At 37.8% G+C, this 20,186-nt stretch overlaps 1 long non-coding RNA gene across 1 annotated transcript; it reads left to right on the plus strand.

Moving 5' to 3' along the window:
- The first annotated feature begins 15,451 nt into the window (after nucleotides 1–15,451).
- Nucleotides 15,452–18,827, plus strand: LOC117678811 (uncharacterized). Its single transcript, XR_004595133.2, has 4 exons — nucleotides 15,452–15,476; nucleotides 16,418–16,459; nucleotides 17,468–17,607; nucleotides 18,631–18,827. It is a non-coding gene; the product is annotated as an uncharacterized LOC117678811 (long non-coding RNA).
- The last annotated feature ends 1,359 nt before the right edge of the window (nucleotides 18,828–20,186 follow it).

The raw sequence follows: 20,186 nt of genomic DNA on the forward strand, positions 1-20,186 counted from the left end.
ACCTTACAAGTTCATCAGTATTAAAAGTCTTTTCACACATTCCAGCTGGACAAATCTATCTTAGCTGATCAGCCACTCAGTCATGCTTGAAATGGGATACAGAACTGAAACCAAGTTGCCAAACCATTGCAATTGAGCTGCAAACAGATAATTAAGTAACTTTATCCTGGATTCTTGCACTTGAAAGCTTCCCTGTGGCTTATGTAAGGGAATCAAACAAAGCTTCCCTGTGGCTTAACTAAAGAAATGAACAACTGAGCATTTTCCTATTGATAATTTAGAAACACTATTGAACTGCAATTAGCAAATCAGCAAAGATAAATATAAAGTTAGACCATTAATTGAAGCTTGCATGTTTTAATGAAATCAAAGCAGCTGTTTGTAATAAAAAAAATATCCAGTAGGTACACACAGACATTTGAAAAAGCACTTCAATTTGACAAAGCTTTGACTGAAATATTTCTTTGAAAAAAATACTTCATCAAAACAATACTTCCCTTCAGCACAACCACCTTGCTACACTCTGCATGTTAAAATGGAGTTGGTCTTGTGTTACTCATGAGCAAAGGCCCATCTCTATGAAACAAATAGTTAGTTGAATCAAAGTGGCTTACTTTGATTCCCAAGTTGGAGACAAATCAATTAGAAGAAGAGGAAGAAGAGGAGGAGGAAGAAGAAGAGGAGGAGGAGGAGGAGGGGAGGAAGAGGAGGAGGAGGAGGAGAAGGAGGAGGAGGAAGAAGAAGGAGAAGGAGAAGGAGAAGAAGAAGAAGAAGAAGAAGAAGAAGAAGAAGAAGAAGAAGAAGAAGAGGAGGAAGAGGAAGAGGAGGAAGAGGAAGAGGAAGAAGAAGGATTGCAAAAATGATGTAGAATAGAATAGAATTCTTTATTGGCCAAGTGTGATTGGACACACAAGGAATTTGTCTTTGGTGCATATGCTTTCAATGTACATAAAAAGAAAAGATACATTCGTCAAGAATCATAAGGTACAACACTTAATGATAGTCATAGGGTACAAATAAGCAATCAGGAAATTTGATTAACCAAGTTAATTTGATTAACCAAGTCAAGTTGCTTCTTACAATCCAATCTATGCCGTGGTCTGGATTGAGCATTTCATACTAGACCAAAGAAATCCGACTGTTAAAATAGACCAAGCAACATCTGGCTGACCTTTCTGAGTACTAAAGTTCAGCAGGGTCATTTTTGGTTACCACTTAGATGATAGATCCTCAGGGTAAGCCATGACTGAATATAAAACTAGGTAGTTGAAAAACTTCCCAGAAGAAGGCAATAAAAACCACTTCTGTATTTATGCCAAAAAATTTATACTAGTAATTTGGGTATATGGCAGGATACAAATATAGTACCGTAAATCAAAATAAATATAGTCATTAAAATCTGAAGTCAGCTTGACTTTACAGTACTAGGCTAACCTATATTAAGAACAAACAGTTTACTGTAATGCATTGGGTTAGAAACTGGGAATCAGGGAGTTCTAATCTCACATTAGATATAAAGCCAACTGGTGCTCTTGGGCCAGTCATTTATCCCAGCCCTAGGAAAAAGTCAGTGGCAAATCACTTCTGAGATAAGGCAGTCAGCAGAATTCCATGCTGGCTCAAAGTCTCTCTCCCCCAAAACCCTAGTAGATTTAAATATATCCTTCTTTGACTGAAAAGATTTCTCTTCATTTCTGAAGAATGATAATAAATCAGAAATTTGACATAAGTGATACATGAATTCATTTGAACTAAATCTGATTGCAAACTGTGTTGAAGACTTATTCTGAGCTATTCACTTTTCAGTCCTATTGTTAATCATGGAACAAGGACAATGAAAGCTGATGTTTCCATTTAAGAAATATCGCCAACTCCTTGAGTATTTGACACATGAGTACAACACATTTGTTGGTGAAAATAACAGAACTAGCAGTGATGGCAAAATAACTTGTTTAATTAGAGAAAGATAAACATCTACATTTATCAGTGACAAAAGCCGTGTGTGTGTGTGTGTGTGTGTGTGTGTGTGTGTGTGTGTTTATTTCTTTATCAGTGAAATATAAATTTGGTATAAAAATGGTTTGTCAGTCAGTCACCAAAGTATTAACCACGTCTGACCATGCTTAGCAGTGCAGACCAGGTAGACCAGGTAGAGTTGGTGCTACTGTCTCCTGAGATACAATGAATATAAGTCTATGTATATGAATGAATACACATGCATTGCCATAAAAGAAACACTGGTGGACAAGAAAGTTGTCATCTCCCAGGATGTCTGCAGGGATTGTCATAGCACCAGCTTGATTTTTTTGAGCATATCCTGTGCATGTCCTTCCCTACTCCTATATTAGACTAATCATGCAGGAGTATGAGTTAGCCATTTGTACTTTAGACTTATTTTTAGCCAGTGTGTTCAAAGGTTTTTCTGGACAAGAAACTACTTTAACTCTTTTAGTTTTTACAGATATATATTTCTTTAACCTTCCAGAGTCTACAGACACTACTTTATACTTTTAATGTATAAGACTGCTAATTTCTCCTCAGCTTCCCCTTTAAATCTTACTACTAGTTTTATTGAAACAAGCTTCAAGCAAAGGTAGTAATAAAATATGTGATTTATCAGTGTCTGTGTATTTTGTCACAGTGGACAATTTGGCCCATGCAAATTTATTTATTAATACGTTGATATATCAACGTATTGAATTTAAACCAGAGTTGTTCCTACTGGGTATCCTACCTGAAAAAATTAGCAAGGAAAAAGTTTATCTGATAATACAAGTAATAACAGCTGCAAGGATTGTCTATGCACAAAATTGGAAAGCGGAGAAAATACCTTTGGAAGAAGAAGTAATAAAAGAAATCTTAGATTATGCAGAAATGAATAGATTAACTTTGATGATTAAAGATAGAGAAGACTCAGAATATTTTAAAATATGGAATGATTTTTATTATTGGTTGGAGAAGAGATAAATAAATGATTAACTATATAAGTATGTAAAAATATGTGATGAGTTGGATATTATGTTAGTGATGAATTGATATTGTAGACTGGATAAGGATCAAGATAGAAGTAATGACAACTATACAGAAAAAGAAAGAACTTTGGAAGATAACACCGAGATGTCATAGGGAAGAGAAAACTGATGTATTAAATGTTTGTTTGTCTAAAAAATAAAAAACTTTAAAAAATTATTTATTAAACGTTTATGTCAGGTAACTCTGGGCAACTGAAAAATTATTAGCTTGCAAATTTAACCTGATTACTAGAAAATAACCTACATTTTTGTTTGTTTGGCATTTCAATTTCTTCTTGGCTTTTTTCCTACTAAAAACAAACGGACAAACAAATCGAAAAATAGCCCAATCCTGTTTGTTCGGAGAAATCATAGGATTAAATTTTAATGAATATGTATAAAATACCACTGCCCTTTCTCACATGAAAGATAACACTGTTGTGTATGTCAGAGCTCAGAAATAGGTAACACGATGCACATGGGCTGCAACGTGTCCAGAAACATTTCCTTTGGTATCTGCCAAAATCTCTGGGCCATTTTTTCCCCCTCTAAAAGTCTCCCTTTTAATTAAAAAGTACTTAAGTGACAAGTTGGCATACTGCAAATAAGACACCAATTATAGCAGTGCTATAGCATCCTTGATTTACAAGGATGGCAAGGCAAAAATAAAAAATAGGATTTCTTATCCAGTTTGCTGTCTCCTTTAAAAAATAATAAAAATCTTTTTTAAAAAAAATTTAGAAAATATAATTGATAGCAATTAGTAATAAGCTTCTACGTAAATTATATTTCTAGCCTAAGAAAATCCATTTAATTATTCATCACACTGATATCCTGCTGCAACCAAAAGTCTATGGACATGAAAAGAAAAATGTAAACAAGGCTACGATGTGGTCAAGTAAGTGGTCAGGCCTCTCATCTTTCTACCAAACACAGCGTTCATCAAACAAAATGCACAGAGAACAGTGGCAGCTGTACCGTCCTTCTGTGTCCTGCTACATTTTTTATAAGAATGCAAGAATCTGCCTTATAATTTCTTGTTAAAAAAAAAGAATTCAGGCAGTCCTGACTTACTATGTGTAGAGCTGTTGTCAGAACAGTGTGTATGACTCAGTTTCTCTGAATGTAACCAAATTATGGTACGTGGTTTGTAAAAGTATAATTGCATCAATAATCTTGCTGTAAACCATATTATTTTGTTTTATCTGCCATTAATTTGTTGAATTCTGGCCATAAAGTACTATCAGTCCTATTACTGGTAGAGTCAGCTTCCATTGACTCCCTTCATCCAGGAAATGCCACCTTCAGGGCCTCCTCAGTTGCTTTCCTTTTCTATGGAAAAAAAAAGCACTTCCCTGAATAACCAATTGTGCCTTTCTTCTTGTTTTTTAAGAAAACCACCAAAACATGGTTAATTTAGCAGGCCTCGGGGCTTGAAATGCTATGATGCTGTTGCCCTTGACAATAGAATGTTTTTTGGGACAGCAATGGCTGTCCTGTTATTGTTATGGTTGATGCAATATGTTTTGATATTTATTTTGTGCTTTAACTCAATTTCTGTTATGCTGGGATGTACACAGATCAGAATTGTTTGTCATTGAAGTTGTTTATAAGCTCAGTAAGATTTTTTTTAAAGGAGACAGCCTAGTGGGTGGAAAAAGCAGGGGGGAGAGAAAATTGTGAAAAAATGTTTAAAATAGGAGATACTTAGAAGAAAACTTTAATAATTAAAATATAAAATAGTCAAAATTCAAATTTTTACAATTTTCCCACCACTTTGACTTTTATCTGTATACCGATTTTTTTTAAAAAAAAAAACTGAATCTAAAACATATCTAGATCGTATTGCAAAACTAAATTTAGACCATATGGTATCATAGTGGTAGACCACTTTGCTGCTTCCCCATCTCCCATCATTTTAGTGCCGTTGCTAAATGCAGACTTCGAGCCAAATTTTGCAGGCTTGTTTTGTTTAACAATTGTTTAACATTCCACCTGACAAAGAGTTCTTTAAAACTTGCAAACTTGCTCATTACTTTGTTGATATTCTGACTGGTTCCAAAAATGTCATTGCCTAACTGGATTTTGTAAAGTATCTGAATTTCCTCGAGATTAATTCAGGATGCTGGATCATTTCTCAAGAATACGCATCACAGTTTCAAGTGAATGTATGTGAGAACATTGCCTCCAGCAGTTGCTGAGATATCCAGTTAATATTTCTGCTCTGGTGATTAAAATCACAGAGAGGAGATAACTTCGCAGGGAAGAGAGTGGGTACATTAGCTGCTTTATTTGTTTCATTGTGTACAGGTCAGAGGAGCAGGTCTGAAAGATGAGAAGGGAGTTATTCAATCAACAATTCTTCTCAATTTCTTCTGCGAAGCTCAGCTGGTTTAACTGAGAGAAGCTGACCTTTTCTATTTACATTCCATGGATAGTTATAACCCTTGCTAACATCTCTTCTCTAAAGTAGTGGTTGAACAAAGTATTCTGTTACAATCCATTATTGTGAGTACAATCAAGCTGCAAAAGTAGAGGTTTAGCAGACAGCTCTCCCCATTCCCCTCATAAAAATTGTGAGTGTGTCTGTGGTATTACCACATACAGTCTTTGAATTAATTCAGTAGTTATAGGATTCTCCCCAAATAAATGACCATGCAATTCACAAGAATCCTTCATAGAGAGGTGGCCATGTTCAGTACAATAAGTTTCATATAGCAAAAACAAAAAGGCTAGCCTGTTTTGGAGGGGAAATGAAGATCATGGTGACTGATTTGAATGACATTGAAAGGAGGTTGATCAAAATACTATAGTATGATACAGTACAACCAACTGGTAATCCTTCCTTCCTTCCTTCTTTCAATAAAAGATTGGACTGCCATTTGTCAGAAATGGTGTAGAGTCTCCTGCTTGAGTGGGGGGTTGGACTAGATGACCTATAAAGTCCCTTTCAACTCTGTTAATCTGAAACTTTCCTTCCTTCCTTCCTTCCTTCCTTCCTTCCTCCCCCCTTCCCCCCCTCCTTCTCTTTCTTCATTCTCGAAATATGTCCCTTCAGTTAGGGGTTTGTTTTTTCATTTTACATGGATCTCCTATTTTAAACAAATCTTATTTGAGTAGGGCATTTAACCAAATTCAACTTCAGGATGCTGCTGCTGCTGCCACCGATAGATTCTGCTCAAAATATCTGCATCCTGAAAAGAAAATAAATCAAGTATTATTATTTTTTATAATTAGCCTTTAATTACTACAATTCAAAGATAAACTCTGTTTGGTAGCTCTCAAACAGAGTTTGAAAGAAGTGATAGTAAGAAACAAGAATCCAGCAAGGTAGACTTTTTTTTATTATATTCCAGTATTTGAGAGGCTGCCACAAAGAAGAGGTGGGTCAACTTATTTTCCAAAACAGCAGAGGGCAGGACAAGAAACAATGGATGGAAACTAATAAGGGAGAGAAGCAACCTGGAATTAAGGAGAAACTTCCTAACTGTGAGGACAATTAACCAGTGGAACAGCTTGCCTTCAGAGGTTGTGGGTGCTTCATCACTAGAGGTTTTAAGAAGAGACTGGACAGCCACTTGTCTCAAATTGTATAAGGACTCCTGCTTGACCAGGGTGTTGGACTAGAAGACTCCAAGATGCCTTCCAGCTGGATTCTGATTGATTGATTGATTGATTGAACTTACCTTCATTTAATGCTTTCCAGAGCTTTCAAGTTAGGAGAGAATTTCCTCCTAACAACATCCTCCAACAAAATTGTGCGTGTGTTTTGTTTTAGGATGACATAGGGTAAAACTAAATCTAATGTATTGTCTTCATTCCATAATTTGGGCACAGGATGAAATAATGCTAATATAAACTCATAAAAACTAGGAAGAATGGAACACCCTGATAAGACATTAAAACTGTGGAAAGGAGATAAATGAAGTCAGGATGTTGTTAAAGAATCAAATTTCACAACTTGAACGGTGTGAAATGCCATTCTAAATATGCTATTCAGCATACTAAAACTCACATAAAGCACATCATTAAATATTTTCCACTTCTGTAGAATATTCTACTACCCCTCAGTATTAGCTATAAATATAGTCCAGTAGCAATACGTAAGACACACTGAAAAAGTAAACCTATTGCCTATTACATTGATACTTTTCTGCGGTAACTTCCGTAGCTCCGTTATTACAGAGATAAGATTTCTTTTAGTGGATCCTTAAGAATCTTGACCCAAGCTGCGATGATAGATAGACTGAGAAACTTCAGAATCCAAAAGGGCAAAATGGAGGGGTTTTTTCCCATCTCCCTCCCTCCCTTGTTCCATAATTGTGTGCTTAAAATTGTATTGTCTGCTATAGTTCTACAAGCCTCAAGCAGCAACAATGACATCTTTAATAAAACACTAGCCTACAGATTTGCCAAGCTCAGGTTTTATTATTGTCTTTATTGAATTTGAGCTTTAGTAATATCAAATACTGAATCTCAATTTTGAACTTAAAAAGAATACTCCTGCATTATAATCTTGAAAAAAAAAAGTGTGTGTAATGAAACAGGGAAAATGTCAAATACGTTGAAAGAAATAATTTAGACAGATCAAAGAAAGGATTAAAATGGAACGAAGTAGAGATATGTAGTTCCATGCTATTTTTTTAAAAAAAATCTTGAGAAACTGAAATCAACAACACTGCATCTTTTACTGATGGGCAATGGGAAGGTTTGGATTACCCCAACTCTACCCATTAAATGATCATTGAAATCTTGACTTTCTGCCCAAGATGTAGGATAGACTGGTATTGTGTCATTTAGAGTTTGCCTAGATTATAGTATATTATTCCCCTTGTCATGTTCAGTTCTATGCCATTATATTTCTGTTCCTGTTTTCAAGGTATTTTACTGGCTTTAATTATATGCGACCCGAAGTCCCTAAAATAAATAAATAGAAGTAAACTTATACATGCGGTACTTAATGAACTTTAATTCTATACAATAAACTTTTGGTAGAGATAAAAGAGTGCTTATATCATCAATTTTTAAAATGATTCTTTGAGATAGTCACTGACTGATTGATTTTTATGGTTGATTAAAGATACGAACATGACTTACTTAAAGCCACCTTGATCCATCTGGTTACATAAATTGTGTTTTAATTGCATTAAGATGTTGTGTTAGCCTTTCTCCAATTAAAAGAAAGTCACTGCAATAGAATTTTTTAAAAGTTACTTTTGTCCTTTCATTAACATTGGGTAAATATCATCATGTTTCATATTGTTGGAGATAAATTTTTAATGCATTCCAGGTCTGTTAAGGAGCCAACTGAACATAGTGCAGATTATCAGCCTCTGGATATTTGTAAAGTGCTACATTAGGAAAAGTCACTCTAATAAAAGGATATGATTTTAGAGACCAGAGACTGCACTTATTTGTTTATTTTTTTTAGTGTGATGAAAATCATTACCTACATTAGAAGGAAACATTATTAATTGCACCAAATTAGCAACTCAAGTGTTAATGTAAATTAAATTTAAGATACCAAAAGTACTTTATTGCTAGTCAGGATTGCCATACCCAAATAACCAAGGGAGGTTTTTTTTTTTTTTAAATCAGTTTTTTAAAAACACGATCAGTCAATCAGTTGCAACTTGGATGAACCTTGCAATTACCATTACTGATTTGATACGTTTTTCTCATGTTGGCAAAATCACTAAAGGCTAAAGAGAATTCAGAGTTAGATGAGTAACTTGCATAGGATGAATGCCAATTCAAAAAGAATCCTTTTGTCTGTTTTAAATAATAACTTGAAACGTATTTCAATACTCATGTATTGCGCAATTCATTTGGGAGTTATGAAGTTTGCTGTTGAAAGTGGGATGTTACCACATTGCCGCTCTGTTTAATGTAAAGCTCAAAACAGAAAAGTTTCATTCAGTGAAGAGCAGACATTTGAGTTTTATACAGCCAAATTTTAGATTTGTTTTTTAACTTCTTTCTTGATCTGACATAGAATTAACTGTCACCTTAGCTTTCCATCAGGGATATTTCTGTAGTGAGGTGAAAAGCTTGAAAATGTTTATGTTGGTTAATTAAAAAAATAAAAATAAAGTCTTTTCCTCCATCTCGGATTATCTTAATTTTTCTTTTATTCATTTCATTTTTTCATCTCAGTTCCTGGCCTACTTAGTTGGCACCACCTAGCCGGCCTTGGTTGATCCTGAAAGTTAAACAGCACTGACCCTGCATTGTATTTGGGTAAGGGACTATCTGGGTATGCAGTGGGGTTGTCTGGACGGGAGGGGGGGGTGGAGACAAGAAAGGAAGTGGCAAATCACTTCATTAATGTGGCCAAGAAAATTGCAGGGGCAGAAGGAATCAAACTTAACTTGACTGGCTGTTACTCTTGACTTCATGGATGTTATAATGTGCAAATAGCTCCCTCTGGTGGCACGTACAAGAAAATATCTAATAAAGAGAACTAAAACATTTTTTTTTTCCTTGAGAAAGATTGTATTACAGAAAATAAACCCAACAACAAAATGGAAACACTCTTTCCCTCCATGCCCTTTAAATGTGACCAGGGTCAAACTAGATAAATCTGTTTACCTACAGTAATCCTGCCATACCCAAGTTGGTCCTCCCTGCCTTCAGGTAAGAGGTAAAGGTAAAGGTTTCCTGTCGAGTTGAGTTCGATTCTGCAGGGTGGGAGGTTGCTCATCTCCTTTCTTAGTCAAAGTAGCCAGTATTGTCCAAAGACATCTCTGTGACCAGTATGACTATATGCCAAGGCACACAGAATGCTGTTACCTTCCCACCAAAGTGGTACCTACTAGCTTTTGCGTGCTTTCTAACTGCTAGGTGGGAAGGAGCTGGGGCAAGTGACAGGAGCTCATTCCATTGTTCAGTGCTCAGGTCTTGAACCCAGGCTGTCGGCTTTGCAGCCAACAATCTAAGCATCTTTAAACACTGAGACATTTTGCCCCCAGGTAAAGCTCCCTGAAATCCCATCTGAAGCAAAGATTAGACATTTCCTTGCCAGCTCACAGCACAGCCCAAAGGCAGCCCTTACAAGGGAATTGCACATAAAGAAATGTCAGCTTTCCATCCTCTTCTATCTGAAGACCTCAACATTCCACCTCTCTCATCAAAGGTGTTTCCCAGCTCTGCTGCCCACCTGAAAGGCTCATTTTGCCTAAAAATCAAACTCACCCCAGGTATAGTGTCTGAGTTCCCCAAACCGGCCAGAAAATAGATCCCTAAGATTTACCAACACTCAACCTCTATAAAAATCCAGCAAACTCTGTCATTAAACAAAGCAGTCACTAAGTGGGATATCACATGATTGTGACGGTACTTTCTTTTTTGCCACTTCTTTTGGAATACCTTTTGGAATTAGAAAGAAGGAAATTAATATTTATTGAAGAGAAAGAGATTGCAAGAGAGTAAGTAAGTACACAATGGGGAAAACATATTGAAAGGAATGTACTGGTATATTGTGTGCCTCTCCAATCTCTCTGCTTTATGAGGGGGTAGGAAAGAAACCAAAAGGACCAGACACAGGAAAGATTATCTACAGAGTTCAGCTGGCTTCTTTTGTTTGTTTGTTCCCTCTCCTCAGAAGGTGAAAGAAGAAAAAAGAAAATAAAAATCAAGCGAACTCTGTAGTCAGGCTGTCCTGTACCTGACTTTCACAAAAACAAATAATGTCCAGTTTCCTTTGGAAAAGCACTTTGGTGTCTCATTTGATAGTCAAAGATAAGGCATGATGGTAAGTATAGGAAGAAAAAAAAATACAAATGTGAGACATCAAAGTAAAAGAGCAAGAGGTGGGCCATTTTAAACAATCCAAAATGTCCTTCTAACCAGTTATATTAAATCCAAGGGTGAAGATGAGGGGGATTAGAGTTCATCTATGGAGCTTGCTCTGAGGAGGAATTTGATTGATCACAGAAGAATTTACCCTCTCAAACTTGCAACCACGGTGTAAGTCTCTGGGAAATTTGTAAATTGTAAATTTGCAATGTATCAGAGTTTTGTAACCAGTCTGAACTTTGAAAGGACATTTTGACCTTCCACAAAATTGCACCACAGTTGGAAAGCTTTCTTCATTAAGAAATTTCTTTCTTTCTTCGTTAAAAATTCAATGTTGTAAAAAAATCATATTTATGTTCAGCTTGCACAAATTGGCTGGGAGAAAAAAAAGTAAGTAAGGGAGCAAGCTGTTTCCAAACCCTGATACATATTGTATAAGCCCTGCACCAAGGCAAAATGAAAATTATCAGTCTGAATAACAAGGAGAAAACAGAAAGTGGATGGTGCAAGTTGGCTGTGAAGAGAAAGCCTCTTTCAATAAAAGAAAAGTTTATTGGACATCAGAACCTCACCTTAAAAGAATGCATACCAGTAGATGCACTGTTTAGTGTTACAAACTGCATGTTGCCTGATTTTAATTCCAACCTGTTTAGGCTACCAGACCTGTAGATACAACAGCCTTATGTAATTCCAGGTTCCTTGTTTCCTACCTTTGCACTGACAGTTCTCCCATACAGAATACAGAACAACAGAGTTGGAGGTCTTCTAGTACAACCTCCTGCTCAAACAGGAAGCCTTATACCATTTCAGACAAATGGTTGTTCAATCTCTTCTTGAAAACTTCTAGGGTTGGAGCATTCACAACTTCTGGAGGCAAGTTGTTCCACTGATTAATTGTTCTGTCAGGAAATTGCTCCTTAGTTTTAGATTGCTTTTCTCCTTGATTCGTTTCCACCCATTGCTTCTTGCCCTGCCTTTAGATGCTTTGGAGAATAGGTTGACTTCCTCTTCTATGTGGCAGCCCCTTAGATATTGGAACACTGCTATCATGTCACCCCTAGTCCTTCTTTTCATTAAACTAGACATGCCCAATTCCTGCAACTGTTCTTCATATGTTTCAACCTCCAGTCCTTTAATCATCTTTGTTGCTCTTCTCTGCACTCTTTCTAGAGTCTTCACATCTTTTTTACATTGTGGTGACCTAAATTGGATGCTGTATTCTAAGTGTGGCCTTACCAAGGCATTATAAAGTGGTATTAATACTTCATGTGATCTTGATTCTATCCCTCTCTTTATGCAGTCCAGAACTCTGTTGGCTTTTTTGGCAGCTGCTGTACACTGCTGACTCATATTTAAATGGTTGTCCACTAGGACTCCAAGATCCCTCCCACAATTACAACTATTGAGCAAGGTACCACATATACTGCATTTGGCTTTTATTACCTAAATGTAGAACCTTACTTTTTTCACCATTGAATTTCTTTTTCTTAGATAGGGCCCAATGTTCAAGTCTGTCAAGATCCTTCTATATTTTAAGCTTATCTTCTGCAGTTTTGGCTATTCCTGCCAGCTTGGTATTGTCTACAAATTTGGTGAGTTCCCATCTATCCTGTCATCTAAATGTCAAAGTGTAGTGTAGAATACAGGTAGTCCTTAGCTCAAGACCACAATTTACATTGTGGTTGTTAAGTGAGTTTCACCAAATTTTATTACCTTTTTTGCTAGGGTGGTTAAGTGAATCATACAGTATTTAACTGAACGCAGTTTCTCCCATAGACTTTACTTGTCAGAAGCTGGCTAGCAAGCTCTCAAATTATGGTCACGTAACCTTGGGATGCTGCAGCTGTTGTAAATACAAGCCAGTTACCAGATGCCCAAATTTTGATCATGTGACTATGGGAATACTGCAATTGTCATAAAGTATGAAGATCTGCATTTTTTTTCAATGCAGCTGTAACTTTGAATGATCACTAAATGAATGTGTCATGCTCCCATCGGAGTCTGAATCTGAGACAGAAGATGAACAGCTGAGAGAGAGCAAGGGAGTGGCTCCATTGGCTGTGGAGGAAACTGGGGAAGAGCAAAGTCAGGCTGGGCAGAGCAGGGGAGAGATTGAACAAGGGAGAGAGGGTTAGATGAAGACCAAGGCCCACCCCCTCCTCATCCTAGGGCACGCAGGGAAGAACACAGACGAGAGTAATGTGGGTTGCGTGGCTTATGAGGAAGGAGAGGGCCCCAATTCCCTTCACAAGGCACACCTGGGGATGGAGTTTAAAGGAAAAGCAGTTGGGAGGGGCGTTTGTCAGGAACAAATGCTGAATTAATCTAGTGTTGAGAGTTGTGGCCTGCATTCCTGGCATTCCTCCTGACTGTTTGAATTAGTGCCGTGCTTCTGTGTGCTTATCTTGTCTTGCTGGAATTATTGCCATTATTCTTTGCTTCTGGGACTCATTATCTTGCCCTGCTGAAGTGATTGATTGCAGTCATTCTGCAATCAGACTGGATAGTAGTATCTGGACTGGAGTATCTGCAGCCAGAAGCTGCTGCAGGTTTGTGGAAGAGCTGTCAGGGTTCCAAGGAACACCCCCAACAAACTGACAAGAATTTTTCTCCAGGCCGGAGAGTAAACGGGACATTGGGGGCAAAGTTCGTGCCAATAAAGGGATTCCTACCAGTTCTCTGGTTGTGTTTATTATTTATTTATTTATTAGTTCAATTTATATGCCGCCCTCCTCCAAATACTCAGGGCGGCTTACAATGCACTTATAGCAATAGCCTTCATTCTTTTGTATATACCTGCTTATTAGGGCTTTTGGCCCCCCATAAGCGGTGTTTCTACAAAGTCAACTTATTGCCCCCACAATCCGGGTCCTCAATTTACCTACCTCGGAAGGATGGAAGGCTGAGTCAACCTTGAGCCTGGTGAGATTTGAACTCGCACTAATTGCAGGCAGCTGGCAGCTAAGTGCTCTATAACATACATAATCACCATCACAGCTGATACCAGTCAGAGCATTGAACAACTCAAAGAAGTAGTGTAAGATCAGAAGATGTGGAGAGAGTTGTCCCATAGAATCACCAAGAATGGGACACGACTGAATGGATAATACCATCATCCACACACAACAATATTCATGAAAGGAGGGGAAAATTTTCTGTAAAATAAAGTTTGCAGAGAGAGAACATTTGCACAGGTTGAGTTTGTTAGTATTGTTTTGATATCTGAAGAGGGCAGTTACAGAATCCCCTGCAATCATCAAAAAGTCATTTGGTCGGATGTCTTCCTTCCCTATATGGTCGGATATCTTCCTTTCCTTTCTATTCCGTCTTTATTTTAGTTGTACAGTTGTATAATGCTCTTCTATTGGAAAATCTGAAAATACTTTTAGGGCATTTGAAGGGTACTGTGCAAATTCTTCTTTTTCTTTAAGCTGGCAAAGGACAACATGAGGGGAAAAATGGATTAGCTGCAGGTGTATTTAGACTGATAGTCTTTACACCCTCAGAAAAGCAATTCTCTAAGGATTCCGATCTCTGCCTGGACATACTGCCACTTGCTGGCTTTTCCAGCAAATGCCAGACTGTTGATTATCTTCATCGGTCCTAGGAGAAATAAATGTTAACTTCTCAAAGGAAGTGTGAGAATAAAAAGTATGAGAAAAAAGACACTGCCTTTTCTTGTATTAAAAAAATGATGTGATTTAGAGTGCCAAGCCCTGCAGACACTTTCTTTGGCAACCCTATGCTCTCTGTGGAATTAATTTTATTTAAACTTTTTATAATAATGATTAAATAGGAAGTTGGTATGCAATAAAATTAAAACCAGCTTTTGGCATCATCCTATTTACAAGGATATCCCTGGGCCCTTTATGAAATATACATTTTTTTAGAAAATGAAAATGATGTATGGCTGTTTCTTAAGAAAAGAACAAATGTAAACAGGGACAGAGAAAGAAAGAAAAAAAGAAAAACACATCCTGGCAAAAAAAAAATGTCTTCTAGAAAATAGATGCTTTGGGACTAGCCCTGTTTAGCTTGGCAGCCATTTTGTAAATGGGGAAGTCCTTTAGGAAAGGCCAGGAGCAGTTAAAAGATGTTCCCACAAGTCTCATGTGGCCATCAAGTCTTCAAAGACCTTTGCTCAGTCTAAGTGCAGAACTTTAACACAAAATTTGTGCCTGCTAAATGTTATGTGGCATTTTAATTTCTTCCGAGCTACTAAACAATCCAGTAGACAGTGTGTCTGTCAGTCTTCTGAGAAATAAAATTGCCTGCTTTGTCACAGATGTTTGTTGTACTTGAGTAACAAGTAGTTCTTCTTTTGGGAACCATCGTCCTTTTTCACTCCATTATTATTTTAAGCAACATGATAAAGAAAAAGAAATCCATCATATTTATTAATCTCAGGACCCAGGAGGAAAAGAACACCATCAAACACCTCCGGCAGGAATTATCTTTGACATTCCTGAGTCTGAAAATAAAATCAATAAGAAAAAAAGATGGAAAAAGACAAAAGAAAATAAAGTATTATTACTATTACTACTTCATAGCATTGCAATCACACTCCAGGAAGGAATAGAACTGTGTCTTCTGCTTCTAAGGTTGCCAGGTCATCCTGTTCCTGGAGTAAACTGATGTGATGGTGACAAACAACTTCAACCCCCAACTGTACTGCAGATATTACATTTTGCTTTTATACTGAAACAAAGGTGTGAGGAAAGAGTCAGGGAAGACAGCATGTGGCATTGCAGAAGATGGGCTTAAGGCATAGCTAGGCAATCTAAGACTTTTGGCTTAATTTTCAAGGCCCAGGCTGGGCTGTTATTCCTGATAATAACTGCCATGCAAGAGTGATTAATCTTTTCCTTGGAAAGAGGCAGGGGTGAAATCCAGCAGGTTCTGAAAGGTTCTGGAAAACCGGTAGTGGAAATTTTGAGCAGTTCAGAGAACCGGTAGCGGAAATTTTGAATAGTTCAAAGAACCAGCAAATACCACCTCTGGCTGGTCCCAGAGTGGGGCGCAAATGGAGATTTTGCAATATCCTTCCCCTGCCATGCCTGCCAAGCCACATCACGCCCACAAGCCACACCCACAGAACCGGTAGTAAAAAAATTTGGATTTCACCTCTGGAAAGAGAGGAAGGAAAATGGATTTTTCATGTGAAAGAGAGGGTGGGAGGAAGGGGAAGAGGAAAAGAAGGAAGGAAGGAAGGAAGGAAGGAAGGAAGGAAGGGAGGGAGGGAGGGAGGGAGGGAGGGAGGGAGGGAGGGAGAGTGGGAGGGAGAGAGGGAGGGAAAGAGGGAAAAGGAAAGGGAAAGACATAAATACAAGCTTCACATTCCTAGAAACAGGCAAAAAAGTAGTCTCTTATTTTCAGATCATCCCTGATCATCCCAAGCAAAGATTTTGTTGTCTACTCAGCAAATTGTTAAAACTATTGAGTGATTGTATCAAAGCAATACTGGGATTTATTTGTCTGTTTAATCTTATTGTATAAGCCAAGGGAGCAAAGACCAAATATAGTCCATTTTGCATTTATATTTATATTGCCACATTTCAGCAGTTTTTATTCTGACTTTTATTTTATTTTCTACTATTGCTTACATTCAGGAATTTACCATAGCAAATACAGACAGATGCAGAAAGGCATTGGTAAAGATAACTTTATTATCATGTATCATTATATAATCTTATTCGTAGAAGCTCTCTCCAGTAAATCTCACTTTTTTTCATTAAAATGGTATGCAATAAAAACGATCTTCTGGACAAATAATGCTAATTTTGTAAGCAATTTCTTTAATATGTAATTGTATACATTTATTTATCTGTAAATAATTTATTATAAACAAATAAATAGCCCATATTTAACTATTTGGTAGTTCATAGTGAACTCTTCTTTGACTCTTTCCTCTCTTACATTAAGCAATTGCTCTCAAACAAGCAAAGCAAATTTTCTACCACCGAATAACGTTTAAGAAAGAAGCTTAAGAATATGGATGGATTTCTAGATTTTCTATTATTTCTAACCAGAAAAATATGGAATAATAAACATAAGTTACAGAAAGACAAACTCCAGTGGAATGTTAGGAGAAACTTACTAAGAGAGGTTTGGCTATCTATCATAGGTGTCTTGGTTTAAACCAGAGATCTTCAAACTTGGCAGCTTTAAGACTTGTGGACTTCAACTCCAAGAATTCTCCAGCCAGCATAGGTATCCTGGCTGGAGAATTCTGGGAGTTGAAGTCCACAAGTCTTAAAGCTGCTAAGTTTGAAGACCTCTGGTTTAAGCAAACAGTTTGGAACTCTTTGAATGTACTGTTGTTGGGATTCCCCAGCTACCATTGCCTTTAGGCAGGATGGATATGATTTCTCTATCATGAAACCAATATTGAAATCACTTAATAAAATAATAAGCTCTGTCCATTTGGGGACAAACATCTATTACAAACTTAAGTTGTTCATTTTAGGATTTTTCAATAGCAGCAGGTGAGGTGAACTGTCACAAACATTTAGCAGCCATCAGTTGGGGCAACGGATGGCATTTCTGTGAAGACCAATTAATGTAGAACTTATTGGTCCTGGTAATACATTTTTCCTTGGGATACTTATAAGGAAATCACCTTTTGAAACTGAAAAGATCTAATTCAATTTTTCATCCAGTTCCCATCCGCCAATGGCCAGCAGAAGGCAGTGTGTGCTAATTTTCCATGATGTAAATTACAATCTCTTGCTTGCTGCCTCCAATCAAGTTGAAGGTCCTGCTCTTTGGAATTCCAGACAATATGTCCAACTTCAGAATGGTAAAGAATTTTGAGAGTTTTTATTATATTGTAAACATATTATTTATATGTTTAAAAAAACAAAAAGTTTGGAAAGGAGCATAAAGAAAGGTAGGTAGGTGAAACATGTGGGTCCTTCCTGAATAGATATCTAAATTCCTGGGATGCCAATTTTACTGTAGAGTGTCAATCATGTGTCCCACACAAAGATTATGCTTCTAGACATTGCCAGAGCAAAGCATGGGGCCAATAGAAAATTAGCTTCTATTTTGTTGTGCAATGGCTATGTGTGACACTATTTATTTACCAGAGTTTTGAGTAAAGTTGAAATCAGGATTAGCTGGCATTCTTTTGTTCCTTTTCACCTTGTTAAATTAAATGTTTTAAACAAAATAGCAGAAATTCTGGTGAGCTTCATTCATAGGGTGCCCAGAATAGAAGTCAATGGGACATGTAAGAGCTGGAGCTTTGCTTTAAGTATATCTCAAACAAAACATTTATCATCAGGATAGGATGAAGGTCTCATTGATCCGATTGGTGAAGGATTATAGCAGATCTCATGATAATGTCTGGCCAATTTTTTTTTTTAACATCAAGAATTTCAAAGAAGCATCTTCGAAGTTCCACTTCCACCTTTATTTATCAACCTCATTTGCACAGTAAATACTTTTTCTACACAAAGTCTCCCTCTGTTAATCTGTTAATATATCCAACGCTCCTGGAGATACCAAGACATTTTTTCATATTTTCCAACAACATTGTGTGTTCCATTCAGGAAGACTATGGTATAATAACAACTTGGCTCCTTGTACTGTAAGAAAGCTCTGTGTATATAGTGTGTGAGAGAAAAAGATTGTGTTTCCAAAAATGGCATTTCAGTGGGGGAAAATATTCAAAAACAATATATGGAGATAATTAGGTAATCATCAAAGCAATCACCTATTATCTTATACTAATGGTCATCTACTGGGGACATTCTGCTCTCTGGAATGAGCCTTTTCTCATTTTCCTATGTATTAATTAGCTTTTTCTTCCTTTCTTTAGTTGTCTGGATGCAGCTAGGAACCAACTGTGTTGTCCTTCGTTTCAGTCATTGAATGTGCCATTAATTTGTGCCATTCACAAGATCTATTGGATTTATGCTTCATGAAACTACAAAGCCGAGGCAAACAATCTGCTCCCATTATTAAACTATAGCAGGCTGACTATTATTTACAATACCAGCTATGTCCCATTTCGCATTGTGTTGAGTGTTTTCACCTCTTTTCTCTTGTCCCACTTGCTTCAGATGACCTTCCGTCATGGTGTCCATGGCAACCCAGTGAATATGATGATACTGAATTGGCAAAAAGATTTTATTATGAAAAAAGGAGAAGGAGAAGCCTGTTGTTTTAAGGATTGATAGCCAATATGTTTTAATGTGTTTTAAATATTTGTATACATTTTGTGGTTGAACATTTAAAGAAGAGGAAATGAAAGTAAGTAGCATGCATCTATTTCTGACTGCAGAAGTGGATGCATACACAGTACATGTTATTATATGACAATCATCTTTGTGTTGTAATGGAAGAGGCACCATTCAGATGACCTCATGCAAGAATGGATACTCTATATCAGCGGTCACCAACCGGTGGTCCGTGGACCACTGGTGTTCCATGAGAAAATTTTGGGGATCCGCAGAAAAATTATTTGCATTTTCTATATTGCACTAAATTAGGGGTCCTCAAACTACGGTCCCTAGGCTGGATACGTGTGATGAATGGTTGTGTTGCTGCAGAGAGTCTCCCCCTTCAGGGTCTTTTTATGTGGGTCAGAGGGGGACAGAAATTCCAACATGGGGTCTGCTTCAGCCTCCTGGTATGGGGCTTTGGGTGAAGGCTGGAGGGAAGTGCCGCTGGTGGTGAAGAGCCGGAGGGCCTTGTTCCAGTGGGACTGCCTCATGGTCTGGAACTGGCTGACCATCTCAGCCCACTGAGCCTCCAGGTGCCGGTACCTGGCCTTGCACTCCCACAGGTCTTCCCTCTGCTTGGAAAGTCTATGCTTGTAGTCCTCAGTGAGGTGCTTCTGCTGAGCCACCTTCTCAGTCAATTTGAACTGAGCTGTTTTGCCAACTCTTTCATGTGGTGGCTGCTTAGCTCCAACAACTGCTTCCTGTTGGGGCCCTAAGGAGCGCGGGCGGGGAGACAAGGAGTGGCTGGGAGGGGAGGGGTGAGTAGAGGCCAGCAAGGCGCCCGTCTACGTGAGTGACATTGAGTTGGCCATGCCCACCCAGTCACATGACCACCTAGCCACGCCCACCCATTAGGTCATTAGGCAGATCATATTAGTGGTCCATGGGATTTAAAATTATGAATTTAGTGGTCCCTGAGGTCCGAAAGGTTGGTGACCCCTGCTCTATATCAGGGGTGTCCAACTCATGGCATCATGGCATCATCATGCGATGTATTGGGACTTTTTTCCCCTTCGCTAAACTAGGCATGGCCATGGCCAGTGTGTGATGCATCCGGCCCGCGGGCAAGGTGTTTGACAGCCCTTCTTCTATATTAAAGCCCATGCAATCAGGCCAAGGCCCAGCATAATATGTAATCAGTCAAATCATG

This window comes from Pantherophis guttatus, chromosome 6 (genome assembly GCF_059756535.1).
Source record: "Pantherophis guttatus breed Tessera chromosome 6, ASM5975653v1, whole genome shotgun sequence".
NCBI classification, from domain to species: domain Eukaryota; kingdom Metazoa; phylum Chordata; class Lepidosauria; order Squamata; family Colubridae; genus Pantherophis; species Pantherophis guttatus.